The sequence below is a fragment of the Rhipicephalus microplus genome, chromosome 1 (genome assembly GCF_043290135.1).
Source record: "Rhipicephalus microplus isolate Deutch F79 chromosome 1, USDA_Rmic, whole genome shotgun sequence".
In the NCBI taxonomy this organism is placed as follows: Eukaryota; Metazoa; Arthropoda; class Arachnida; order Ixodida; family Ixodidae; genus Rhipicephalus; species Rhipicephalus microplus.
The window spans coordinates 12,248,136-12,275,326 of NC_134700.1; the positions used below are offsets into that span (position 1 = coordinate 12,248,136).

General features: G+C 46.1%; 1 protein-coding gene across 10 annotated transcripts in view; it reads left to right on the forward strand.

Moving 5' to 3' along the window:
- LOC119178176 (tRNA-queuosine alpha-mannosyltransferase) overlaps positions 1-27,191 on the forward strand; it is a 263,027-nt gene that overhangs the window by 196,078 nt on the left and 39,758 nt on the right. The window lies entirely within an intron of this gene.

Here is a 27,191-nt window from a genome sequence, read left to right on the forward strand (position 1 = left end):
CCACCGTTACTAATACTATATATTACTACTGCTATTACTACTACAGTAAAAACTCGTTAATTCGAACCACAAGGGGAAGCTGCCTCACTTCGAATTAATGAAAGTTCGAACTAACAAAAGTGAAGAACAACAATAGTACACTGCGAGTAGGGCATAACAATTTTATTTTTTGAAAAAATCTGTGATCGCAGTCTGCCTTCTTTCCTTGAAGACGACAGCCAGCACTTTTTGCTCTAACGAGAGAATTTGGCGGAAGGCCCTTTCTCCGTCTTCTTCAAAACTTAAGAAAAGACGGGTGAAATCGATCTGGCCATGACTTCCGCAGCAGAGGGCCACACTCATGCTTCGTCCTCCTCCTCATCATCGTCACTGGCAGCGACAGGTTCTGCACTTCTCACCTGACATATTATGTCGCCATCCGTGAGTGCACCACACACCACTGCATTTGGACGTAGTTCGCAAAGCAGACATCTTCCAAAACTTCCGCCATGGAGGTGGTGACGCCGTGTTCGAGCACTGGTGGCTCGTCAGCTTGCAGAGCTTCGGTGCTGAAGCCACAGTGGCGAAAGCAATTTGCTATCGTAAGCGCTGTCACTTGCTCCCAAGCACGCACAAGCATGTATAGTGCACTTAGGAGCGTCACTTGGTAGTTATGGCACAAAATAATTCGTTAAATGATAAAATATTTATCTGATAAAAATAGTTAGCCGATAAAATGATTTTAAATTTCTAATTATACCCTGGTCCATGGGCTGCAGTACCGCCGTCGTGGCTTGGCGAAGCTACGACGCACCCGATTTGGATGGATGGATGGATGTGGCTGTACCCTTTAGATCGGGCGGCGGCTAACGCCACCTAGCCGTAATACTTAGTGAACTAACCACTAGCTTTATCTTTTTTTTTTTCCCTTTAAATAGTGAAGTTGAAGACTGGTACTTTACAGTGAAGGATTTAATTTTCACTCGTGCCTTGACTTTAGCCACCAATCAGATAACCTCCTTCTAGTTAAGTATACCCGCTTAAAGTCTATTTTGCCCTCCCTGTCCCTAAACCCCAGTGCTTTGAAAAACTCTGCGCCATCATCCTGAACTATAGGGTGAAGCCCTTTACAGAACATTATCAAGTGTTCGGCAGTTTCTTCTTCCTCTCCACACGCACCGCATACTGTGTCTACGCCTTCGTATTTGGCCCGATATGTCTTGGTTCGCAATACTCTCGTTCAGGCCTCAAACAGTAGAGAACTACCCCGAGTATTACCATGGATCCTTTCTTGGCAATTTCCTGCTTAAAAGTTCGATAGATCTCTAGTGCAAACTTCTTAATCATGCCTATTCTCCACATGGCAATCTCCGTTTCCTTCACTTTCTTCTTAACCGATAGTTCTTTTTACTTTGGCAGCCTGCTGTTTTCTAAGTATTTACCAGTCAATTTCCTGGTTCGCTTTCTCCATTTTGTATCGACATTCTTCGTGTACAAAAATCTTAAAATTTTTCTAGCCCCACGCTCCTCCCCCATTTCTCTCAATCACTTCTCAAATTTTATCTTGCTGCTAGCTTCCCTGCCCTCAAATGATGTCCATCCCATATCACCTTGTACTCCCTGATTTGTTGTATTCCCGTGAGCTCCTAAAGCGAGTCTACCTATTCCATGTTGCTTAATTTCTAATCTTGCTTGAACTTCTGATCCCATGCACAAGACCGCATTGGCGAACATTACACCAGGAACCATGACCCCTTTCCATATTCCTCTCACAACATCATACCTATTGTAATTTCACAGTGCCCAATTTTTCATCACTGCTGCATTTCTGTTACTTTTAGTGTACACGTATATTTCATGTTCCCTTAGGTACTCGGTCCAATTACTTATCCATACGCCTAGATATTTGTATTTATTTGTTATCTCTAGCGTGACTTTTTGTATTCTATGCTCACAACCTTCATTATCATTAAAAATCATGACTGCTGATTGTTCTTTACTGAATCTGAAATCTAACCTATCTCCCTCATTACCGCAGATGTCCATCAATCTCTGCAAATCTTCCTTGTTGTCGGCCATTAGCACTATATCATCTGCATACATTAATGTTGATAGTGCCTGATCAATGAGTTTTCCTTGTTTGATGAAAGAGATGTTGAACCCAAGTCCACTTCCCTCTAATTTGGCCTCTAATCCTTGTAGGTATGTCATGAGTAACAAGGGTGACAGAGGACACCCCTGCTTAAGGCCCCATTTCACCTCTGTGGGCTTGGATACCCGTTTTTTCCACTTTATAACTACCTTGTTACTTTTATAGATTTTTTTTAAAAGATTAGTGACTCCATCTTCCACACCTAGTGTGTCCAGTATTCCCCACAAGTCCTCTTGAACCACGCTATCATACGCTTCCTTGATATCAAAATGCTAGCCACAGGGGCCTGAGTTCCTTTTCTGCTGATTCTATCCACTGAGTCAGTGAGAACAGATTGTCTTCCAACCTCCTGTGTTTCTGAAACTCATTCTGTAGTTCCCCCAGCACCCCCTCATCCTCTATCCATGCCTGCAATCTTTCTTTTATAGCTTGCATCACCAGCCTGTGGACCACTGATGTCACTGTAATAGGACGGTAATTGTTTATGTCAGCTTTGTCTCCCTTTCCTTTATAGATCATGCTCATCCTGCTAAGTTTCCATTCATTGGGGACTTCACCATCGATCATTGTTCCGCTCATTGCCTCTCTCAAAGTCTGCTTAGACTTTGGACCCAATGTCTTTATCAGCATAATTGGAATGCCATCTGGGCCTGTATATGTACTACTTGGAACCCTCTTCTCAGCCCTTTCCCACTCTCATTGTGAAATTGGAGCTATTGTGCCACTTGATCCATCCTCGTCTATTGTGGTGCATAAGGCACTTTTTTGTTCAACTTTTTCTGTCACCCATGTTCTTATATATTCAAAAGCTTCGTGCCCTTCTAGCCTAGCTCCTTGAGCTGTAGCTATAAATCTCTGCTCTAGGCTTGTCTCATTTCATAGGGAGTTCAGATGGTTCCAAAATTTCGCAGCTGCCTTTCTATCCTTTCCATGTACTTCTGCCAGCCACTGAGCCCCCTTTCTTCTAATCTTTTCGTTGATCAGAAGGGATGCTTCCATTCTACACCATAGAAAGATGTCCCATTTTCCTTCAACCTCATCTGTCAGTTCACCCTGCTGCTTAGCATGTCTGTGTTCCCTAGAGGCTTCCCGACGTTTTTATGGCTATCTTAACTTCCTCATCCCACCATCTCTTGGGTTTGTGTCTCCTTTTACGGGGTGACTTGTCACGTGTCTTAGCAAGCTCTAGCTCAAACAGTCTAATTAGATTCGTGTATGTCCACACTGTTTTATTATCCTCAGTGATTACTTTCTCAATTTGTTAAGTGGCTATTTTTATTTGCCTTTTTAAATGAAAATTTTCCTGTAGTTGCTCATCTTGTCTCCTTCCCACTTTCGCTGCTCTTCCAAAACTTAACCTGATACGTTTGTGATCACTACCCAGACTTCTGGAGCCACCTTCATCTATGTGCATTCCCCTGAGCCTATCATACATTCTATGTGACACCAGCGCGTAATCTATCGTTGACTGCAGCCTTTCCACCTCCCATGTTTGTTGCCCTTCACACTTCTCAGGACTGTTGCAAATGATCAAATTATGCCTTTCACAAATATCCATGATCACTTTGCCTCTTGAGTCAGTATACCCATCTATATCTTCTAAGTGCACATTCATATCTCCTAGTATAATTATCTCGCACTCTCCTCCTAATTCCTCAATGTCCTTTGATATACACTCCACCATTGCCTGGTTTTCCTCTCTCGCCTTTGCTCCCGTCCACAAGTACACCAAACCAAGGAGTGTCATCTGCTCAGCTGCTTTCCCTCTTAACCATAAATGTTCCATGCATCTCTGCTTGACTCTTTGCCAACCCATGCTCTTATGTATAAATGCACCAATTCCACCCCCCTTTTTGCTGCCTTCTGTTCTATTGCAATATTCCCATACGTAGTCCGGATTGCAGGGTGGTTGCTCCAGGTCTCAAAGATGTGTCTCCACAACCCCATATACCATCAGCTCCTCCTGCCTCAACTGCTCTTCTATCTCTTCCCACTTTAACCTATTCCTGCCACCCTGCATGTTAATATAGCCTACGTCTGACTTAGCTCGGCCCTTGTGCTTACGCCGATTTCTTCTCCCACGGACTTCGTTTGGCTTGAATATTTGTGCCCCTTTAGGTTCGTCTTTGGCTACACTGTTGGTCTCAGGGCTCCGGGTCCCCCTAAAAAAGCTGTGGCTTGACGATCTATTCTATTACAGATGAGATTAGGCGGTGGCTAACGCCACCTAGCCGTAATACTCAAGTGTTTGAGCTTGAGTTTATTCAACCACGTGACAAGTACACGAAAATACAATGTATACATGGTTTGGTGCGAAGGGAAAAAAGCTGCATTTCACAGCTTGACTGGCCCCTTCACCCAGAAAAAAATTTAAACTACAAATTTACAAAAAATTACAAATATTACAGGCAGCGGAAAGCGACAATACAAAAAGGAACATGCATGTGGCCCATGACAGCAAATTATAGAATCACAACTCTAAAATACATACAAAAATATTCATAACAAAGCAATGCATGAAAGAATAAAAACTGAATAACCATTACAGAAATCACCAAACATTCATTTAAAACACAATTAGCACGTCCGATTTAACATTTCAGTTTTAGACAATATACGCAGATTATCAGTTGTTAGTTTCCATTTGTTCATCACACTTGGAAGGCGGTAACGTAGTGTTTCAAATCCATAGTTTGTGCAAGGACAAGGTACGTGCCAAGTCTCCGTACAGCGAGTAACGCGACTGGCAGGATTTGGTTGCAAGGTGGCCAAGGTGCATAAAAAGATACTTCCTCTTTGTATTTCTGATTTAAAAGCTGACAGAAGCTGGTATTCGTAATAACAGGTAATTCTTAAAATTCTATATTTTGCAAATATTGAAGCAGTGTGTGCGTTATAGGATACACCTTCAATGCACCGCAAGGCATTTTTTTGTAACACGACCGGGTTCTTTAGAGATGCTTTAGAACCTGTAGACCAGACCAGATGACAATAGTGTAAATGTGAAGAAAAAGAGCATTGTACACCAATCTTTTTTGTTTCACAGGTAGTATGTTCTGGCATCGACGCAACACACCTAGAAACTTTACAAAGTTTGTGACTAATGTGTTCTGCATGGTAATTCCATTCCATATGTTCGTGAAAATGGACACCGAGAGTTTTAACTGTTTGGCAAAGTTTAATTTCAACGTTATTAAGTATTAGCTTGTGAGACGTTCTAAATGACCTGGCTTTCGCACGGAACAGTACAGCCTTGCTTTTAGAGCAATTAATGTGTAGAGAATTTGCCACAGTCCAGGCATATATTTTATTTAGTATTTCATTAGCAGAAACAATGAGGTCATCAGCCGTTTCCCCAGAAAAAAATATACTAGTATCGTCCGCGTAGATTACCTATTCTACAGAGCTGTCAATACTTACAATGTCGTTGATGAAAATATTAAATAATAGGGGTCCCAAAATGCTACCTTGAGGTACGCCATTCTTAACGTTCATGGATGATGATAGCTCCCGATTGGATTGGATTGGATTGGATAAACTTTTATTTGGTCCTCCAAAACACAGATCACTGTGTTGCGGGCAGCTCCCACGTGGGGACTGAGATGCCAAGCTCCTCAGCCGCCTCGCGGGCTTGGTGGACAGCCCAGAGCTGATCTGCCAAGGATGAGCTGCGTATTGCCGCCTCCCATCTGGCAGAGGTTATGTTCGATAAATGAGCGAATTCGGTGCACTGCCAGAGCATGTGTTCTAATTAAGCAATTTCCCCACAAGGTGGACAAAGATTACTTGGGTATAGGTCAGGGTACTTGATGTGTAACATTTTCAAAGTAGGGTACATCCGCGTTTTCAAAAGCCTTAATGTAAGTGCTTGGGGCCGGGTTAGATTTTTGTGAGGTGGAGGGAAAATCCTTCTAGACAGGTAGAAATGTTTAGTGAGCTCATTATATGTTGTAAGAATTTCCTGGTTATCCCCTTCAACGGTAGAACGCATCCCCGGGGAGGCGCGATTAGAGAGTTCTCGCGCCGCCTCGTGTGCTGCTTCATTGAGATTGGGAGGGGAATCGTTCATTTGCCCAAGGTGAGCTGGGAACCAACTAAGAAGATGATGCGTTATGTTCTTGCCTTGCAGTATTCTCAGCATTTGTTCAGAGACCGTCCCCTTGGCGAACGCCCGTAGTGCTGCCATGGAATCACTGTAGATGACTTCAATGTTATCCATCTTGAGTGCTAAGGCGATGGCCACCTGTTCCGCAATGATTGGGTCTTTCGTCTTGACCGTCGCTGAGTTGACGACATGGCCAGCCCCATCGACCACCACTGCCACAAACGCTTTCCCATTGGCGTAGGAAGCCGCGTCAACAAATACGTCCCCTCGTTCCTCGTTTGAGACTTGACGAAGTATAGTCCTAGCCCTCACTACTCTTCTTCCGACGTTGTGTTCTGGATGCATGTTTTTTGGTATAGGAGACACCGTAATATTCTCCCTGATGTTGTCAGGGATATCATTGTAATTGTGCCTGATTGCCATTGGGTGTTGGCCCAGCTCCTGCAGGATCATTCTCCCCGACCTTGTTGTAGATAACCTTGCAAACTGTGCTCTCTCTTGGGCTTCTGCTATTTCTTCGAGCGTGTTGTGAATGCCAAGCTCAAGCAGACGCTCGGTGCTGGTATGTATGGGTAGGCCCAGGACCTTCTTGATAACTTTCCTGAGGAGCACATTCAGTGTCTCGGACTCTGCTCTTGACCAGTTGTGCATTGCTGCCTCGTATGTGAAGTGACTTAGAACAAACGCATGCATCAACCTGATGAGGTTGTCTTCCTTGATCCCATTTCTTTTGTTGGCCACTCTGCGTATAAGGTGCACCGCACTGTCTGTTTTCCGAGTTAACTTGGCTATAGATTTGCTGTTGGCGCCGGTAGACTCTATCAGCATTCCCAGGACTTTGATGGAGTCGACCCTCTGGATGGCATCCCCTTGATTTGTACGGAGATGGATGTCTATCTGGTTTAACGGCTTCCATCCCCTGGGCTTTGGTCCCCGGCGTGCAGTCCGATAAAGCAAAAGTTCTGACTTACTCGAGGAGCACCTGAGCCCGGAAGGGCGAAGGTAGTCTTCTACGGTGTCAATCGCCTCTTGCAGAGCGCTCTCAATCTGCCCCTCGCTTCCACCTGTGCACCAGATGGTAATGTCATCTGCGTAGATGCTGTGCTTCAATCCTTCAATACTCGATAATTTCTTTGACAGTCCAATCATGGCAATGTTGAACAGCATTGGTGAAATAACTGCCCCTTGCGGCGTGCCCCTTGCTTCTAGTTCGATTGCTGCGGTCTCGATATCTGCAATCTTCATCACGGCTTTCCGATCTGTAAGAAAGGACCATACGTAATCATAGAAGGCTTTCCCTAGACCAAGCTTGGAAATTGCTTCGAGTATGAATGAGTGGTGGATGTTGTCAAACGCTTTTTCTAGATCTAGGCACAGAATGGCTCTCACATCTCTGGTTTCATTGTCAATGACCTGGTGTTTGATAAGCTTCAATGCATCTTGTGTGGATAGCCCTGCCCTGAATCCAACCATATTGTGTGTATATATGTCGTTATCTTCCAAGTACTTGTTTATCCTGTGCAGTATGACATGTTCTGCGACCTTGCCGATACATGATGTCAAGGATATTGGCCTCATGTTGTCCAAGTTAGGGGGCTTTTCTGGCTTAGGAATAAGGATCGTGCTGGCCAGCTTCCACTGCTCTGGCACCTTGCCTTCTTTCCATGCTGAATTGATCATATCCCTCAGGGTTTCAATTGAATCGTCATCAAGGTTACGCAGGGCCTTGTTTGATATACCGTCCGGGCCAGGGGCCGACCTGCCGTTGAGATCATGCAAGGCTCTTCTGATCTCCTCGATGTTAAAGTCGCCCTCAAGACCTGGATTTGGCGTGCCCTGGTACTGTCTACTTGGTGGTGCCAATCCTCTTTTGATTGGGAGGTACTTATGCACGAGCTGCTGGACAACTTGCTGTTCTGTAGTGCGCCCTATCTCTTTATGCAAAATTCGAGCGATGACATGCTTTTGATTTGTTTTGGTGGTGTTTTCGTTGAGGAGATGCTTTTACATATTCCATGTCTTGCCATTGCGCATCTGACCATCGACGGAGTTGCAGATTTCGTCCCATTGCTGCCTCGATAGTGCGCGACAATGTTCCTCGACTGATCTGTTTACCTCAGCTATCTTCTTCCTCAGTCTTCGGTTCAGGCGCTGACCCTTCCAACGGTTCAGTAGTGCTTGCTTTGCCTCAAGAAGATGAGCAAGCCGGCTATCCATTTTTTCAACCGGAAGATCTGTGGTAATGGTGGAGGAGACGGATTTGATGTCATCTTTAATCTGTTTGACCCACTGCTCCAAGCCTTGTCTGTGGCCATCTTGTTCCCTTTCCATCCTTATCTTCCTGAACTTATCCCAGTCTGTGAAGTGGAATTCTCTCTGCTTTTTACGCTCCACGGAGAAGGTAGTGGCAAGAATGCAGTGGTCACTCCCTAGGTCTACAGCAAGGTTCATCCACTGGGCCTTCTTGATGTTCCTTACAAATGTAAGGTCCGGGGTGGAATCCCTGCAGCAAGATGTACCAAGCCTTGTTGGTAGGCTGGGGTCTGTGATTAAAGTCAGATCAAGTTCACTGGCACTTTGCCAAAGTCGATTTCCTTTCCCAGTGTTGTACTTGTAACCCCATGTATGATGAGGGGCGTTGAAATCACCTGCTATGACGAGTGGACATTCCCCGGCGATATTAACAGCTTTCTTTAGAACCGTCTTGAACCCTTGCTTTTGTTCCTTGGGACTGCTGTATATATTAAGAATGAAAATGCTCTGACGGTTGCTGGTACCCGGCACGATCTCTACCAAGACGTGTTCCAATCGGCCTGCTTCTCTCTTGAGGTCATGGGTTACGTGCGTTAGTTTGTTGCATACGAAGGTGCAGACTCCCCTCCCTTCAGTATCCCCTATTACAGGCCGGAATCCAGGCAACGTTGCTTGCGGTGAAAGGGTCTCTTGTAATAATATAATATGAGGCTTTTCTTGGCTGCTCCTGATATACTGCTGCAGGGTTGCCTTCTTTTTAAGGTAACCTCTACAGTTCCATTGCCAGATACGAAATGCCTCACGTAGCGCTGCCATCATGGTTATTACATGGGTGGCCAGAGCCTGATGCTGCACCTGTCGACAGGTTTGGTACCACTAGTATTGGTGGCCTAAGGGGTGAGCTTGGTGCATGAGGAGGCCTTGCTGTGTTGTGCAGATATGCTTCGACCTTTGTAATGCGCAAAGTCATATGCTCTTCCAGTGCCGCCACGCTTGATTGTAGCCTACCCATCTGCTCGCTAAGATTGGCTACTACTTTGCTGAGCGTGTCAAACACCTCTTTCATATCTGACATGGTCGTTTGGTTGGCTTCCACATGTTCTGCCATGACTGCCCTCTTTTTCGCGGTTCTCGAGTCCCCCACGTTTTCAGCCACAGGGACATCAACTGGCTGAGGCATTGGCTGTGAAGATTGCGCGCTGGTTAGCTTAGTGAGAAGAATTTTTATTTCCTTTAACTCAGCTGATAGCCTCTCATTTGATTTTGCAAGTCTTGCGTTTTCTTGCTCTAGCTGTGCAATTCTATCATGCTCTGGCAGCTTACCTGTCATCACCTCTGCCCCGCCGTTGCGCACTCGCTCAGCCCAGCTGCCTTTCGAAGTAACTGCAGGCGTCCTCCCCGGATGTGAAGCCGTGATCTCGAACTGAACGCCAGGCAGCTGGCCATTCGGGTGCCGCCCAGGCTGATCCCGACCCTGATGGTGACCTTGAGAACTCGAGCGCCCCCGTGATTGGGAGCGGGCCTTGGGTCTAGAACCTCTTCTGGAACGCGACCTCCCCCTGGAGTGGGGCCGCCTTTCCTGTTCTTGTGAAGTCTGGATGCTCTGGGTCCCGTAGGCCGGAATAAGCTGCTTGTCATTGATGTCTGGACTCGATGTGATTGATGCGTCCCGGGCTTCTGCGGCTGCTCGCGATCTTTCCCAACGTCTGCGTCTGACGACGTATGGCACTAAGAACCTGTTCTTGCACTCCTTGTCTGCCGTGGGATGGTGACCGTCGCACAGCCTGCATCTTGGATTGCACTGGTGCAGGCTATCTGGGTTCTTGATTTCGCAGCCTCTGCAGATTGTTTCAGCTGGGTTCGGACAGACGTCAGCCCGATGTCCCAGCTTTCCGCAGACGTAACAAATATCGATGTTCTTGTGGTAAAGGGAGCACTGCAAAAGTGAAGGTCCATATCTCACGAATCTGGGCACCTTGTGTCCTTCGAACGCTATGATGATTGTCCCGGTGTTCTTGATTCTCTTGGCCTGCAGCGCGAGCGGGTTGTTCGCGTTCACAATCTTTCGGGTCAAAATGTCCTGAGTATCGCTTACGGGGATCCCGCGAATCACTCCTTTACAAGTGTCGTGGGGTGCCGCGGCGTACGCGCTAACCTCGAAAACTTTGCCTCCAATGTCAATTTGCTTGACCTTGAGGTATCTTGAAGCTCTGTCTTGGTCCGGAGTGCTTGCCACCATAAAGTTCTGCTGCAAGTTGGAACAGATGATGTCCTGCATGGCCTCTTCCTCTTTGACGCCGGCCGCCAGTACTATCGCGTCTGCCACGGCTCCAGTGCCAATTCTCGAGATATTTAATCCTTCACGTGGTCGTAGCACAATTTTGCTGAAGTCCTTAGGTAGTGGCAGCATGCGTCCAGCTCGCACGATTGTATGCTTGGTGTCATACCTACTACGACTGGCTCGAGCGTCTCCCGCAACGCTGGCCTCGGTCGAACCCTTGGCAGCAGGAACGCTAACCGCGGCTTGCTTATTCCTTGAGCGTCTCGTTTCGGCTTCCTTCCAACCCATTTCTTCCGTGCAATCCTCTGGAGAGATGTCCTCTCCATCTACTTGGTATTCCATTCTCAGTTGCAGATACTGGAACGCGCAGAGCGTTGAGTCGCGTTGGCGCCGGGCCGGCGCATCGGCGACAATCGCCTCCTTGGTTAGGCCTAAATCCCCCGGGGGCGTTGCCGTGTACAAATGTCCCAAAAAACGGTTTAAAAGTCCACTCACCGGCACAAAGGTGGTATCTGCTGATTTCTTAAGAACTTAGGCAAACGATGAGAGTAAAAACTCGGCGACAAATTTGTGAATACCACAGGAAAGCATTCTTGAAAGCAGGAGCCGATCTTCGCGCGTCCGCACTGGTCGGCACCTAGAGCGTCTCCATAGCTCCCGATTGATTGATACAAATTGTTTCCTATTAAATAAGTAGCTTTTTATTAAAGCTAAAACGGTACCGCGAACTCCATAACAGTGAAGTTTTTCTAGCAAAATATGATGGTTTATTTTATCGAAAGCTTTCGAGAAATCTAAAAATATTCCTAGGGTAAGTTTTTTTGCTTCTATATTTCTTAGAATCAATTCCTTTTGGTATAGTAAGGCACTTTCTGTTGAGAGGCCTGACTGAAAACCGAACTGTGACGGCGTAATTATGTTGTGTTTATTAAAGAAATTTGACAACCGAATGAAAATAAGTTTTTCACACCCCTTAGAGAAAACTGGTAAAATCGAAATTGGTCTGTAGTTTCCTAAATTGCTTTTGTCCCCACCCTTATATATAACCGTTACTTTAGCATTTTTCATTCTCTGAGGGCCCAGTGTTGAACACGAGATTATAAATATGTACTAAGCAGGTGCATATGAGATCTAAAATGTATAATATAGGTTCTAATTTTAAGCCATCTATGTCCTCGCTTTTACTCAATTTGAAATGCTGAAAAACACTGATGACCTTTTAAGCGTCTGTAGGATTTGCAAACACAGAATTATTTAAAGCAGGAGGCAAATAACCTGATGAATCACAATTATGACTACTGTCAACTAGTGAGGTAAAGTACTCGTTAAATTTGTTTGCTAGTACTGCGCCCTTGTATATTTTATTCATTATAATATCATTAGACACTTGTTTGGTAGATATAATAGCATTAAGTTTGTTCCATAATTGCTTAGAATCGGTGACACCGTCAAACATCTTGAAGTGATAATCGCGTTTAGCTTGTTTTTGTAGTTTAGTGAGCTTATTTCTGTATACTTTAAAAGCTTTAAATTTATCCGGGTCTCGCTTTACCAGAAACTCTTGATACAACCTATTTTTTCTTTTATCATATTGAGTATAGGGGAAGAAATCCAAGGTTTGTGCGCCCGTTTTGGTCTTTTTAAAGCTTTGTAAGTAAAATGTTTTTTATACACTGAACATAGAGCATCAATAAAACAATCATAAGCAAGATCAGCAGAAGAACTAGATAGAACGTTGTTCCAATTGAGAGTTGTAATTTCCTCTCTAAAAGGAGATAGCGTCGCGGATTAATTTGTTCAAAGTGAGCGGCAGGAAGGATTTGACTCCTTACACTGGTGATGTTTTCTGTGACTAGATATATGGGCAAATGATCACTTATCGGGGCACGCAGGACGCCTGCCTGTAACATACTGTTTGTACTATTTGTGATAAACAAGTCTAATAGAGTAGAAGTGGTATCAGTAATACGTGTTGGAATTGTAATTACGTTTGTTAAGAAAGAAGAAGCAAGAAGGTCTGAAAGTCTCATCTGTTTATGTGTGTCGCTCAACATATCTATGTTAAGATCACCTCCCAGCACTAGTTTGTAATTAAATTGGTTTACAACAAAAAATAGGTTTTCTAAATATTGAATAAATGAATCAAAATTTCCACTTGGTGGCCTGTAAATTGTAACAAAAATGTAGTTGTGATACTGTAAAGTTAACGCTTCAAGGTCATCGGTGCACAGAGACAGATCTTCACGATACTCATACGTTATTTCAGCTTTGACATACAAGCATACACCACCACCAATTCTCAATTTTCTATTTTGGTACACAACATTGTATCCGTCAATACAAAACACGTCTGTTTCACTACGGTACCAAGTTTCAGTCATCATAATAATGGAAAAGAAAAAATTGAACTCTTCAAGAAACAAAAGAAATTTTTCTTCTTTCGAACGAGCTGACTGCATATTAATGTGAAGGAATGTCATGGTCTGCCTGTGACGGCCACTTACATACGAGTTCAATTTAGAAATGCTGGAATACATTGCCATTGTTCACAGCAGAAATATGTCTACTATTAAGCTAGACTACTTTAGCCAGATCCGCCTCAGAAGTTACATTTAAAACAGGTGTCCTGTCTGCTTTCCGCATGAAGATCCTGCCCTGTGGTACCCATACACTTGGTGAACTAGCCACTAGATTTATCTTTTTTTCCCTTTTAATAGTGAAGTTTATGACTAGTAATTACTAATTTGCAGTGAAGGGTTCAATTCTCACTTGTGCCTTGACTTTAGCCACCAATCAGATAACATTCTTCTAGATCGGGCAGCGGCTAACGCCACCTAGCCATAATACTTAGTGAACCACCAACTAGATTTATCTTTTTTTTTTCTCCTTTAAATAGTGAAGTATATGACTGATACTTTACAGTGAACGGTTTAATTTTCACTCGTGCCTTGACTTTAGCCACCAATCAGATAACTTCCTTCTAGTTAATTCTACCTGCTAAAAGTCTATTTTGCCCTCCCTGTTTCTAAACCCCATTGCTTTGAAAAACTCTGCACCATCATCCTGAACTATAGGTAGAAGCCCTTTACAGAACATTATCAAGTGTTCGGATGTGTGCTGTTCATGCAGTTTGTCGTCTAACAGCGACAACTACGCAGGATTTTCAAAAACTCCGAGATTGGCGCGAAAAAAAAAAAACAAATCTTGGAGCTTACGTAGGACAGAGAGCAGAGAGCCGCCGAGAGAGAGAGATTGTGGGGAGATGGGGGAAGGCCTCTTCTCTGCCTTCTTCAAAACCTATTTTCTGCACTCTGGCCTCCGTGCCAGTTTCTCCGTTTTTCTCTCCGCTCTCTGTCAACGCCGCCTCGTAACTCGGCAGCCGTCCTATCGAGTGACTCGCCAAGCAGCCGGCGCGGTGGCGCGTAGTTCGAATTATCTGTGGTGGAACCTACTCGCGTTCGAATTAACGGGCTTTTTTTATTCATAGGCCAGTATGGAGCTTGGCTGGACCAACCCTACAGTTCGAATTATCCATAAATTAGAATTATTGAAGTTCAAATTAACGAGCTTTCACTGTACCTCATTTCGTTTGCTTTCGTATTCTCATTGTTCCTGCATCGTGCCTTCGCCAACCCTGACAATGCTTAGCTTGTGTTTGGTGGGTCGTCTCTGACCACAATTTTAGCGGAGCAACGTAGTGTATCGTGGTCACGAGATACATGATTCATGCCAGCCTTTCCAAAAGTTCGTGCAACAAGTGATCCATTTCACAGAATTGGGTAATGCAAAACAAAGAGCTCCGAAACGACACAATATGAATTGCATACGTGCAGGTCTAGGCTGGGGCATGTCATGCACACGTGACCTTGCTGGTATGTTGTTGGTGCTATGCTTCATGTGATCCTCCAGCCCCGATACCAAAGAGAGCAGGGAAAGAAAAGGCCAGCTTGTGGCGTACGTCAGATGAGCGTCCACTCTGCTACCACTGTGGCGAAGCGGGTCACGTCTACCGCAATCGCCAGTACCGCCAACTTGGTCTCCGTGGCTTCCACCCTGATGCTCGATGCCCGCGTTACGATGAGTGTCCCCACGACACCAAAGTGTACCTTACGGGCCAGCAAGCTCCTCGCCTTGGTCAACGCCACCAATCTTGATCACCATCACTAGCCGCCCCACATCGCTTAGCTTTCCCTCGTCATCTTATGCTCCTTTCAGAGGCCGCCATTGAGTCCCCACAGGGGAAACTAGAAACCGTGGCTCCTGGGGGTGAAGCCACGTCCCAACGAACTGTCAAATAGCCTCCCTTGACGCAAAGACCCGAGGAAGACCGTTCTGATTTTTCAGTCGTTTTTGAAAGTCATAAGACTGTTTCCTCCGACATCACCGTACATGTCGATAGTCACGTTGTCACTGCCTTCGTCGACACCAGCGCCGATTATTCGGTTATGAGCAGCGCCCTGGCATCCAAACTGAGAAAAGTAACTACCCCTTGGCGAGGACCCCCCGTTGCGCACAGCAGGGGGCCATCTCATTACGCCAACTGGACTGTGCACAGCCTGTGTTTGAGTCCGTGCTTCGACATTCACAGGATCTTTCCTCGTATGTGCTCCCGTCCACTCATTTTGGTACTGGACTTTCTTCGCGAACACGGCGCCATAATTGACCTACAAGGCTTGCAAGTGTCGTTCAAGGACTCGTTTTATCCTGAACCTGAGAACACCCACTTATCGAAGGCTGCCTTACGTCTATCCTTCGAATCTGTTACTCTGCCTCCCCGCAGCAGCCTCTTTATCAGCGTTGTATGTGACCAAGACGTCCCAGATGCTGTAATTACGGAAGGAAACTTGTCCCTATTTTTCACACAACAAATCCGCATTGTCTGAGGTATTGTTCAGCCCAGGAGAAAGCAGGCTTGCTTATTAGTCACGAATTTCAGCGAGGAGTATCGCCATCTTACCAAACACACTGCGATTTCATACCTTGAGGATATTGCCGACGTCCCTGGTCTCTCATCATTATCTGCTCTTTCGTCGTGCTATCATTCCGCCATGATATTCGCAAGCACTGTCGATGTAAACCAGGGTCTATCGTCCGCACAACAGGAACGTCTTTTGAAGCTACTCGACCCATTTCGGGACTGCTTCGCTACGACTTCGAAAGTGAACCAAACACCGCTTTCCAAGCATTGTATCATCGCCGAGCCTACGGAGAGACCCATTCTACAACACGTCTACAGAGTCTCGCAAAAAGAACAAGACGCTGTATGCCAACAGGTCCAGCAGATGCTCAAGGACGATGTCATCCAGCCATCAACTAATCCCTTGGCGTCCCCTGTTGTGTTAGTAAAGAAAAAAGATGGTACCCTTGGATTTTGTGTCAATCACCGAAAGTTAAATAAGATCACAAAAAAAGACATGTATTCTTAATCACGAATAGATGTTTTGCTGGACCGCATTCGCAACACTCGTTACTTTTCTTTCATGGATCTACGCAGTGGCTATTGGAATATTTTTGTTGATGAGCGTGACCACAAAAAGACAGCCTTCATTACTCCTGGCGGACTCTACGAGTTCAAGGTCCTTCCCTTTGGCTTATGCTCAGCGCCAGCTACTTTTCAAAGAATGATGGACACCATTCTTTCTGGGCTAAAATGGCGATCGTGTCTTGTCTACCTTGACGATGTGGCCGTCTTCTCAGACACGTTTGAGCAGCACGTCCAGCGCTTACAGACAGTTCTTCAGGTGATTCGAACAGCTGAACTTTCTCTTAAATCTGAGAAATGCCACTTTGCTTTCGAGGAACTGAAGTTTCTTGGTCACGTTGTCTGCCACGCCAGCCAGACCCTGAGAAAATGAAAGCTATTTCCGCATTTGCTGTCTCAAAGAACAAGCGCTATCTCCGCCGATTTCTGGGACTGTGCACATATTACAGATGCTTCGTCAAAGGCTTTTCTAAAATCGCTGGACCTCTAAATGAACTTACAAAAGACGGCGTACCATTTCTTTGGGGGTCAGGATCAGCATCACGTCTTTGGCATGCTACGAAACCATTTCCAAGTCTCACCTGTACTCGGTCACTTTGACGGCAACGCTGCCACTGAGCTACACACGAATGCCAGCAACGTTGCACTTGAAGCTGTATTGGTTCAATGACAAAATGGCGTAGAGTGCGTGATTGCCTATGCAAGTCGAACAATATCATCTGCAGAGAAAAACTACTCTGCAACAGAAAAAGAATGCTTAGCCGTTGTTTGGGCCATAACAAAATTTTGGCCTTATTTGTACGGTCGCCCATTCAGGGTAGTTGGCGACCACCATTCTTTATGCTGGCTCGCCAACCTCAAAGATCCTTCCGGTCGTCTAGCACGGTGGAGCCTTCGGCTGCAAGAATTTGATGTTACAGTCATTTACAAGTCAGGACGCAAACACACCAATGCTGACTGTCTCTCACATGCACCAATCGGAAGTACGAATGCGGACGTTGAAGGGGACGATATATTCCTTTCCTCATTATCAGCAACCGTCTTGGCTCAACAACAACGCAACGACCTGGAGCTAAGCCCGCTGATTGACTACCTCGAAGGCCGAAAAAGCAGTATTCCTCAAAACTTTGTTAATTACTGATCGTGGTACAGCTTTCACCGCAGAGATGCTTCAAGAAGTGCTCAGACTAAGTGGCACAAAACATCGGAAAACCACGGGTTATCACCCCCAAACAAACAGACTCACTGAACGGTCTAACAAGACTATTGCAGATATGCTGTCAATGTATGTGGCCGTTGATCACAAGAACTGGGACGATATACTCCCTTACGTAACTTTTGCTTTGAATACAGCAGTCCAAGAGAGTACAGGTTTCACCCCATTTCGTTTAGTTCATGGTCAAGAGGTCACTACAATGCTCGACGCAACGCTCCTTCCCAGCAACCTGGGCATGTTTATCGCAGACGTGGCCTTGTTCGCTCAGTGCGCTGAGGATGCCCGTCAACTCGCCCGACACCATATTCAGGCCCGCCAAACTACCGACGTACACCGCTACAACATTACTCACCAAGAGGTTACCTTCCAACCAGGCAATGAAGTTTGGGTGTGGACCCCCATCCGACAGCGTGGTCACTCTGAAAAGTTGCTGCGGCGCTACTTCGGCCTGTACAAAGTTCTATACCGACTCAGCGACATTACATAAGAAGTTCTCCCTGAGGGCACCTCAAGACGTTCCCCTCGGTTTCCACAAAATGATGTGATGCATGTGTCAAGGCTCAATCCTTATTTCTTGCATTGTCAATCGAGCGTGAACTGAATTATCATGTAATGACTTCTTATTTTTTTATCACATTTCTTTCTTTTTGATGTGTCTTGTGTCCTAACTCTTTTCTTTATTGAATACTTCTGTGACACCAGCCTATTTTTTTTTTTTGCCTTACGACACAGTTGTTAGATTCCATAGCAGCGTCTTTTATTTCTCTTTTTTTTTTTCAACGCTCATCACTAGCATCGAGACGATGCTTTCCGAGGAGAGAGAATAATGTCACAAGTAAATTCGTACGAGCCATCAACTGTAGCGTGAAATTGCTTGGAAGTGGAGAAAGAAGAGAACAATGCTTCCTGGTCTGGGTGTGGGCATGATGTCGATTCGTAGCTGTCTCTGTTATTTTGTTCGTGGCAATATGCTTCCGTTACTTCTCTCGTTGTCCTTTTCTTGTGCCTGTCAATTATTGGTGTGTCTAAAAATTTCAGTTGACAGGTGCACTCCTTGCAGTGCATCACTAAGTGTGAGTAAGGGGCCACCTTTAGTGAACTCATGTTCACAAAGGCGCACATTCAGGCACCGACCCATCTCACTGACATATTCCTTTCCAGAAGTGAAGGGAGTTCCGTGTACATCTTTTTGCACTCAACATACCTCCTGCCATGTGTCATGCCACATCTGTCCGATTCTACCATTCCTTTCTTTTTATCTAGCATTTCAACTGCTGGGCAAATCTTCGATAATTTGTTTTCAGCTGAAAAAGGAACCCGCATGCCATACCTTGGCTGTGACTGTCGCCATTGTGCATGCTCGCTGTGTGCCAGGTAATAAACGCCCTAACAAATTCGTGGAGAGTGCTGCGATCCCCTTCGATTCCCTTGGAACTACGATCAGTTACCCTGCCATCTACCATGTCCCACGACGCGTCTCAGCAAACGTCTCCTCCCGTGTCGCCCCCTTGTCCTGGTGTCTCCAGGGTCTGCGATCCACCCATTTTCACGGGTGCCGATGGCACTGACGTGGAGAACTGGCTCGCCATTTAAGAGTGCGTGAGCGTCCCCAACAAATGGGATGAGGACAGCAAGTTGACCAACTTTGTGTTCTATCTTGCGGGCATTGCAAGTTTGTGGTACAACAACCACGCGTCCACTTTTGCAACCTGGTCCAATTTTAATACCACTATCATCAACGTTTTCGGCCGCCCTGCTGTTCATAAGCTGCAAGCCGAGCAGCGCTTACATGAACACGCACAGTAGGCCAGTGAATCATTCACCAGTTACATCGAAGATGTCCAGGACTTGTGCAGGAAATCCAACAACAGCATGTCCGATTCAGACAAGATCCGGAACTTCATGAAAGGCATTGACGATGATGCCTTCGCGATGCTGCTCGCCAAAAACCCAGGCAAAGTGGCTGAGGTCATCATTCTGTGCCAGAGCTACGAGGAGTTTCGCTGGCAGCGTTCGATGACTCGTTGCTGTATACTACAAGATGCAGGGCTTGCCGGCTTGGAGGCAAGCTGTGACCAGGTGGCGCTGCTGGCTGACCTCAAGTCCTTTATACGTGAGGAAATGGCATGCCAGTTCTCTCTCCTGCTCTTTGCCCACCTACTGGCTGTTAAACAATCGGCCACTACCCTTCTTCCACCCATCCGCCGAGCGATTGAACAGGAAATAGCGGAGGTCATAATGCGTACCACCCACAGCAACTTCGGGCCCCTGCGCCTCCGAGTTATGCCCAAGTATCATATTCATAATGTTCTTCTCGAAGTAGTAAATTCTTATAACTATCTGGGTATCCACATAACTTCTACATTGTCTTGGAAGACACACATTGAATATATTGCAGGTAAAGCTAATAGCACGTTGGGTTACCTTCGAAGAAATTTTAATCAGGCACCTGTTTCCTTGAAACTCTTATTCTACAAAGTATTGGTACGTAGCAGATTAGAATATGCAGCATCTGTTTGGGACCCTGGTCATGACTCGCTTATCTATGAATTAGAACAAGTGCAGAATCGGGCAGCGCGCTTCATCCTTTCAAATTACCATCGCACCTCGAGCGTCACATCAATGAAAACTACACTAGCATTACCCCTACTGTCTCTTCGCAGGAAAGTGTCTCGGCTGTGTATATTCCATAAAATTTACTTCACCAATCCGTTACTCAGAAGCAGATTATTGGCCCAACCAACTTACGTTTCCACTCGCATTGATCATCGCCATAAAGTAGGACTTCCTTTAGCGCACACCAAGTGTTTTCACGATTCATTTGTGCCAAAAACATCTGTATGTTGGAATCATCTTCCTTGTGATATTGTTGGTATAAAAGATGCCGCTTTATTTAAAACTGCCGTCACTAATTTTATTTGTACGTAGCCTCAGTTCAACCCTGTAGCAAGTGATGATTGCAATTTTTCAGTTGTTGTATTTTGCTTTGTATGCTGTACATGTATGTATGTACCTACTCCCCTCTGTAATGCCCTCGGGCCTTGAGGGTAACTGAATAAATAAAAATAAATAAGTGGTCGCCAGGCCGCCTCCAGTCGTTCAAGTGCCTGGCCCATTGACTTACGCCGAAGCTGCCGCACGCCCTCCGTCCTTTGCAGCGGGTATGCCGGCTACGTATGTTGACGCGATCCCTCAGACTCAGCTCCACCACCCTGCAGCCTTTTCAGCCATCGTTCTGTTCGTCGGCTCCTTCGACATGGACAAGACCTACCCCGGTGAACCGATGGTGCACACCCGACAACCAGCCCATCTGCTTTGCCTGCGGTTACGCCGGACAAGTAGCACGTTATCGCCCTCACGTATAGCTGCCCCCCATCTCATTGCCCGTTGCTGGCTAGATCAGCCGTTCCTATCACGATGAACCGCCGTCTATGCCACCGCCATCTTGCCTAGCTCCATCTCCTCGAAGGTCACCGTCTCCACGATGTCCTTCCTTGTCCCCCAAGCGGCCAAGTTTGGCTGCTCATGAGCGGGAAAACTAGTCCTCGCAGCCCCGAGGCAAGGACTGCGACGCTATCGCAATGTAAAAGCCCTCAGAGCAGCCCCTCGAATATCATTGACGTGTTTGTGGACGGTGTTCGTGCATCGGCTCTTATTGACACTGGAGCTGCCGTATCAGTTATGGATGAAAAACTTTGCCACTTACTTCGAAAAGTGATGACGCCAGTTTCTGGGTTGTACATCCTTACTGCTAGTTCGCATTGAATTCATCCTACAGCAGTGTGCACAGCTCACGTTGTCGTTCAGGACGTTTTGTATGCCGCCCAGTTCATCATCATTCCGGCATGCTCTCATGACGTCATCCTGGGATGGGATTTTCTTTCCCACCACGACGCCGTCATCCATTGTGCCTCCACCGAAATTGAACTCTCACCCTTCTTGCATTTAACGCCAGATGACAGTCCCTTGATACTGAGCAAGATTCTCATGAAAGACGATACAATAGTGCCTCCGAACTCGACGACAGCTGTGTCGGTCTACTGCGCCGGTCTCTTCAACACAATTGCACTCATTTCGCCATCCGACCTCGCTTGTAGCAGGAAAGGGTTGCTAGTACTTTTCGCGACCGTGCGAGTCACCCAGGGCAACGCCGCTATTTTTGTAACCAACCCATCTTCGTACACTGTTACCTTGCTTCGAGGGGAATGTCTCGGCAGAGTGGAACCAGTCTAGGATGCGCAAGTCCTGGGCGTACCCGATGACTGGCGTTGTCCCAGTTCGCGTATCATCAATGCTGTTTCCACTTATGATCCGTCATCTGCTGATGTATTTGGCCCCTCCATTGCTGACAACCTTACGGCGGTACAGCGTTCCCAGCTTCTAGACCTGTTGCAAGATTAATATCGTTCTTTTTTCGATGTCGAGTGAAGTTCTCTCTGTCGCACGTCCGCTGTTATGAATCGCATCGACACTGGTGCCCATCTACTTTTATGGCAATGCGTGTCGCCTGCTGAACGTCGGATAATTATTGAGCAGGTTGACGATATGCACTGACGCGCTGTTATTCGGCCCTCGGACACTCCATGGGCGTCTCCTATTGTTTTTTTTTTTTGCGAAGAAAGACCATTCTGTGCGGTTCTGTGTGGGCTACAGACGGCTCAATAAGATCACTCACAAGGATGTTTATCCACTGCCGTGCATCAATGACACGATTGACAGCCTTCACGGAGGCAAATTTTTTTCTTCTCTCGATCTGCGCTCGAAGTACTGGCAAGTACCCATGGCTGACGACGCTCGACCGAAGACCGCCTTCGTCACACACGACGACTTGTACAAGTTCAACGTCATGCCGTTTGGTCTATGTAATGCACCTGCGACCTTTGAGCGCATGATGGACATCGTTCTTCGCAACTTTAAATGGTACACGTGCTTGTGTTACGTCGACAATGTCGTTGTCTCTGCTCCGGATTTCTCCATGCATCTCCAACGTCTAAAAAAAGTTTTCGCATGTGTGAGCAATGCCGACTTGCAACTAAATCCGAAGAAGTGCCACTTTGCAGCACGGCAACTCGCCACCCTAGGGTACGCCGTGTCCAAGGACGGCATTCTTCCTGATCCGGCCAAGCTTGGAGCCGTGGCCGAATTCCCCAAACCTGCATCCGTCAAAGAACTGCATAGTTTCGTGGGCTTGTGCTCATATTTCCGATGCTTCATTAGAAACTTCGCCACAATCATATCACCGCTGACGAAGCTCCTTGGAAGTTGCCCCGCCGCGGTGGTATAGTGGTTAAGGTACTCGGCTGCTGACCCACAGGTCGTGGGTTTGAATCCCGGCTGCGGCGGCTGCGCTTCGGATGGAGGCGGAAATGTAGGCCCGTGTGCTCAGATTTGGGCGCACGTTAAAGAACCCCAGGCGGTTGAAATTTCCGGAGCCCTCCACTACGGCATCTCTCATAATCATTAGGTGGTTTTGGAACGTTAAACCCCACATATCAAAATCATCGAAGCTCCTTGGAACTAACAAGCCCCTCAATTTGTGGTCGTCCGAGTGTGGCGACGCGTTTGTGAAGCTTTGCCATTTGTTGACATATCCTCCCCTTTTACGCCACTACAACCCTATGGCCCCAACGGAGGTGCACATAGACGCCAGTGGTGTAGGCCTCGGCACAGTCCTGGCGCAGCGCAAATCCGGATTCCCTGAAGATGTCGTGGCATATGCAAGTCGTATGCTCACGAGAGCCGAGACAAACTACACCGCCATGGAAAAAGAGTGCCTGGCGATCGTCTGGGCCCTTACAAAGTTTTGACTTTATGTGCATGGTCGCCCATTCGCTGTCACCGACCATCATGCACTACGCTGGCTGTCATCATTGAAGGATCCCTCAGGCCAGCTCATCCGTTGGGCTTTTCGCTTACAAGACTACGGCATCCGCGTACTGTACCACAACAAACGCCAGCATGCTGACGCCAACGCCCTTTCGCACTCCCCTCTGCCTGAAGACGACGTGCTCTGCTCAGTATCCTCGGTTGCTGTTTCTGCCATCGATGTTGACATCAGCGCTACCGAACAGTGAAAGGATAATTGGATCACACCGCTGATCGACTTGCTCTCTGATTCGTCAGCAACGCCATCCACGTGTGCTTTGCATTGTTGAGCTCACCATTTCGTCATTCGTGACGGCCTCCTACACTGACGCAATTACAATGTCGATGGCTGGCAGTGGTTACTCTTGATACCCCGCAGTCTGGGGTCGGAGATATGTGAATTCTTCCATTCTTGTCCGCAATGCGCACACTCTCGGGTATCCAAAACCTACCATCGCATTCGACAACGCTACATGCAGCAGTTCGTTCGCTCCTGCCTCTCTTGCCAACGCTGCAAACTGTCAGCACACATGTCGCCAGCCGGTCTGCAACTGTTACCTTGCCCTTTGCCCTGACCCTCTGTTTGGGCGCATAGGTATTGATTTGTATGGTCCACTTCTTCTGATGTCAGCTGGTAACCGCTAGGCCATTGTCGCCGTAGATCATTTAACGCGATACGCCGAAACCGCCGCTCTCCCTGTGTCTACTGCGCATGACGTTGCGTCCTTCCTACTGCATCGATTCATACTGCGCCACGGTCCACCCCAGGAGTCCACCCCATGTCAGAAGTCATCGAAGCCATTCTCACGGAGTGCCATTCTTGTCACCGCAAAACTACTGTTTACCACTCGCAGACGAATGGTCTCACCGATTGCTTTAACTGCACCCTCGGCGACATGCTTTTGATGTACGTCGCTACCAACCACACGAATTGGGATACTATACTGCCCTTCGTCACCTACGCCTATAACACCGCCCCTGAGAGCACGACCAGTTTTTCACCTATCTTCTTGCTCTGCAGAAGGCACCCATCACACGCCATCGGCACGATACTCCCGCACACGCCGGATCTATCTGAGCGTGCACCTATTTCTGAGACAGCCAGGCTTGCTGCAAAGAGTCGCGAGCTTGCCAAGACTTTTATGATACATGACCAAGATTGGCAAAAGAGTATTTGTGATGGCTCTCGATCCCGACCTTTGTAGCTGGCCTTTCTTCCAAACAACTCCCGAAATACAAAGGCCCCTCCCTCCAGTGTCATCAAGCGCACATCTCTGGTCAACTATCTGATCGAACTGATTGAACAATCTTCGGACATGCGCCATCGCGGGCGCTACATAGTCATCGTGGAGCGCCTGAAGGCTTACTATGACCCGCTCATAGTGACAAGCTGTTAGGTCGCCAGGCGGCTCCCTCTTCGACCCCGGGGTAATTGTAGAGAAGCCTGAACACTGAAATGAGTCGAACTCTCAAGTACTTTTAGTGGGTCTACCCACTAAAATGGATAACGCGAGAAATAATTCATATTAAACGGAAGCTGAAAAGAATGTGAAAGCGTAAATGCGATCCAGCTGTAATAAGTCAGTGCTACCAAGAGTTTAAAAGCCTGTTGCGCGAAGCAAAGACCTATTTTTTTTCACACACCCTAACCAACTTTATGATAACACAACCGAGGAAATTTTGGCATTATCTAGCTAAGCCGGACAGTCCGATCCGTAAGATGGAAATCAACGGCATCGTTACTGAAATTACGCATGCAATAGTTAACTCGTTCAATTCCTTCTTCCAATCGGTATTCACCCAAGCATGCCCAGTCCGAGGGCCGCTTTTTGAACGTGACTCGGCCATGCCGGAAATTGAGATAACCGAACAAGGTATCTTGAACCTGCTTTTACAACTTGATGTTAAGAAATCACCGGGGCCAGATAAAATCCCAAATGCGTTTCTTAGGCATTATGCAGAGCAGCTTGCTCCTTTTTTGTTCAAAATATTTATGCTTTCACTGAAAACTGGCGCACTTCCAGGAGACTGGCTACGCGCAAGAATAATTCCGATCCATAAACGTGGTAACAGATTTCTAGTGGAGACGTATCAACCCATATCGCTGACGACCTACTGTTGTAAATTAATGGAGCACATTCTCAACAAAGCCATTGTAAATTACTTAGAATCTAACAATATGCTGTACCCGAAGCAACACGGATGCCGTAGGGGTCCCTCCACGGTAACGCAACTTGCAGAAATAGCGCATGACTTTGCTGGCATAATTGACTCCAAACTTCAAGCTGATGCAATATTCATAGACTTTGCGAAAGCCTTCGATTGTGTACCTCATTCCAAATTAATAGCCAAGCTTAAATCTCTTGGGATTAATAGCAAAGTAATTGCCTTGATTTCGGCCTACTTAATTAATCTCTCCCAGTATGTAACTTTAAACAACGTAGATTCTGACTGCCTCAGTGTTTTTTCCGGTGTACCTTAAGGGTCTATTTTGGAGCCAACATTATTTCTTGTTTACTTTAATGACATCTCTTCTTGTGTGGAACCAGGTGTAACATTGCGACTTTTTGCAGATGACTGCGTCATTTACACTACAATATGTGGTATTGATGACCAATTAAAACTCCATTCTTCTTTACAAAACATTTCCCAATGGTGTGAGATGTGGGGAATGGAAATAAATGTGTCTAAAACCGTGTTCATAAGTCTGACCAAGAAAAAAACGACCTTTGTCGTTTGGGTACAATCTTAATAGTTCCAATATTAGCAAAATTGACAAAGTAAAATATCTGGGCGTCACATTCTCGCAAGATTTAAAATGGGAACAGCACATTACCAATACATGTGCCAAGGCATTTAAACAACTCGGATTTCTGCGTAGAAAATTGAGCAAAGCACCTTCAGCAGTTAAACTAACCACCTTCGAAATAAATGTGTCTAAAACCGTGTTCATAAGTCTGACCAAGAAAAAAACGACCTTTGTCGTTTGGGTACAATCCTAATAGTTCCAATATTAGCAAAATTGACAAAGTAAAATATCTGGGCGTCACATTCTCGCAAGATTTAAAATGGGAACAGCACATTACCAATACATGTGCCAAGGCATTTAAACAACTCGGATTTCTGCGTAGAAAATTGAGCAAAGCACCTTCAGCAGTTAAACTAACCACCTTCGAAACCCTGGTCAGGCCCATTATAGAATACGGAAGTATAGTGTGGGACCCTCATCAAAACTATCTTCGCGAAAAACTTGAAAAGTTACAGAACAGGGCCCTGAGGTTTATATACTCAAAATACTCCTGGCGCGACAGTGCAACGGACATGCGTCATCAAGCGCACCTAGCAACTCTGTCTAGCCGGCGTCATGTTGCTTCCATGAAGTTTTTTTATCTCCTTTTTCACGGTCACCTTGAAATCTGTAAAGACGACTGTATTCATCCGCCTGGCTGCCGTTCTAGTAGGACGAACCATGATAAATGTATACGTCCCTTCAGTGCCACAGCAATGTGTTTAAATATTCCTTTTTCCCTCACGCTGTCACCGCTTGGAACGCGCTACCAGGTGAAGCTGTTAATATTACAAATATTGATGAATTTTCTTCATTTGTGGAGCAGTTAACAGAGCCTGTATAGTTACAGTTTGCTGTTCCTATTGCGATAACGAAAAACGTGTTTTGCAGTGGTGCATTATAATCTTTGTACATATATATTGTTTTTCATGCGTAGTACATGGTTTTTATTATTTTTTTTCTTTTTTTCTCGTCTTCTCATGTATGGGAAGAGCATCAATGTGGTATTGTTGTACCCGCTATTGTAAGTGTTTCGCTGTTGTGCGTATCGTCCCTCAAAATATTATATT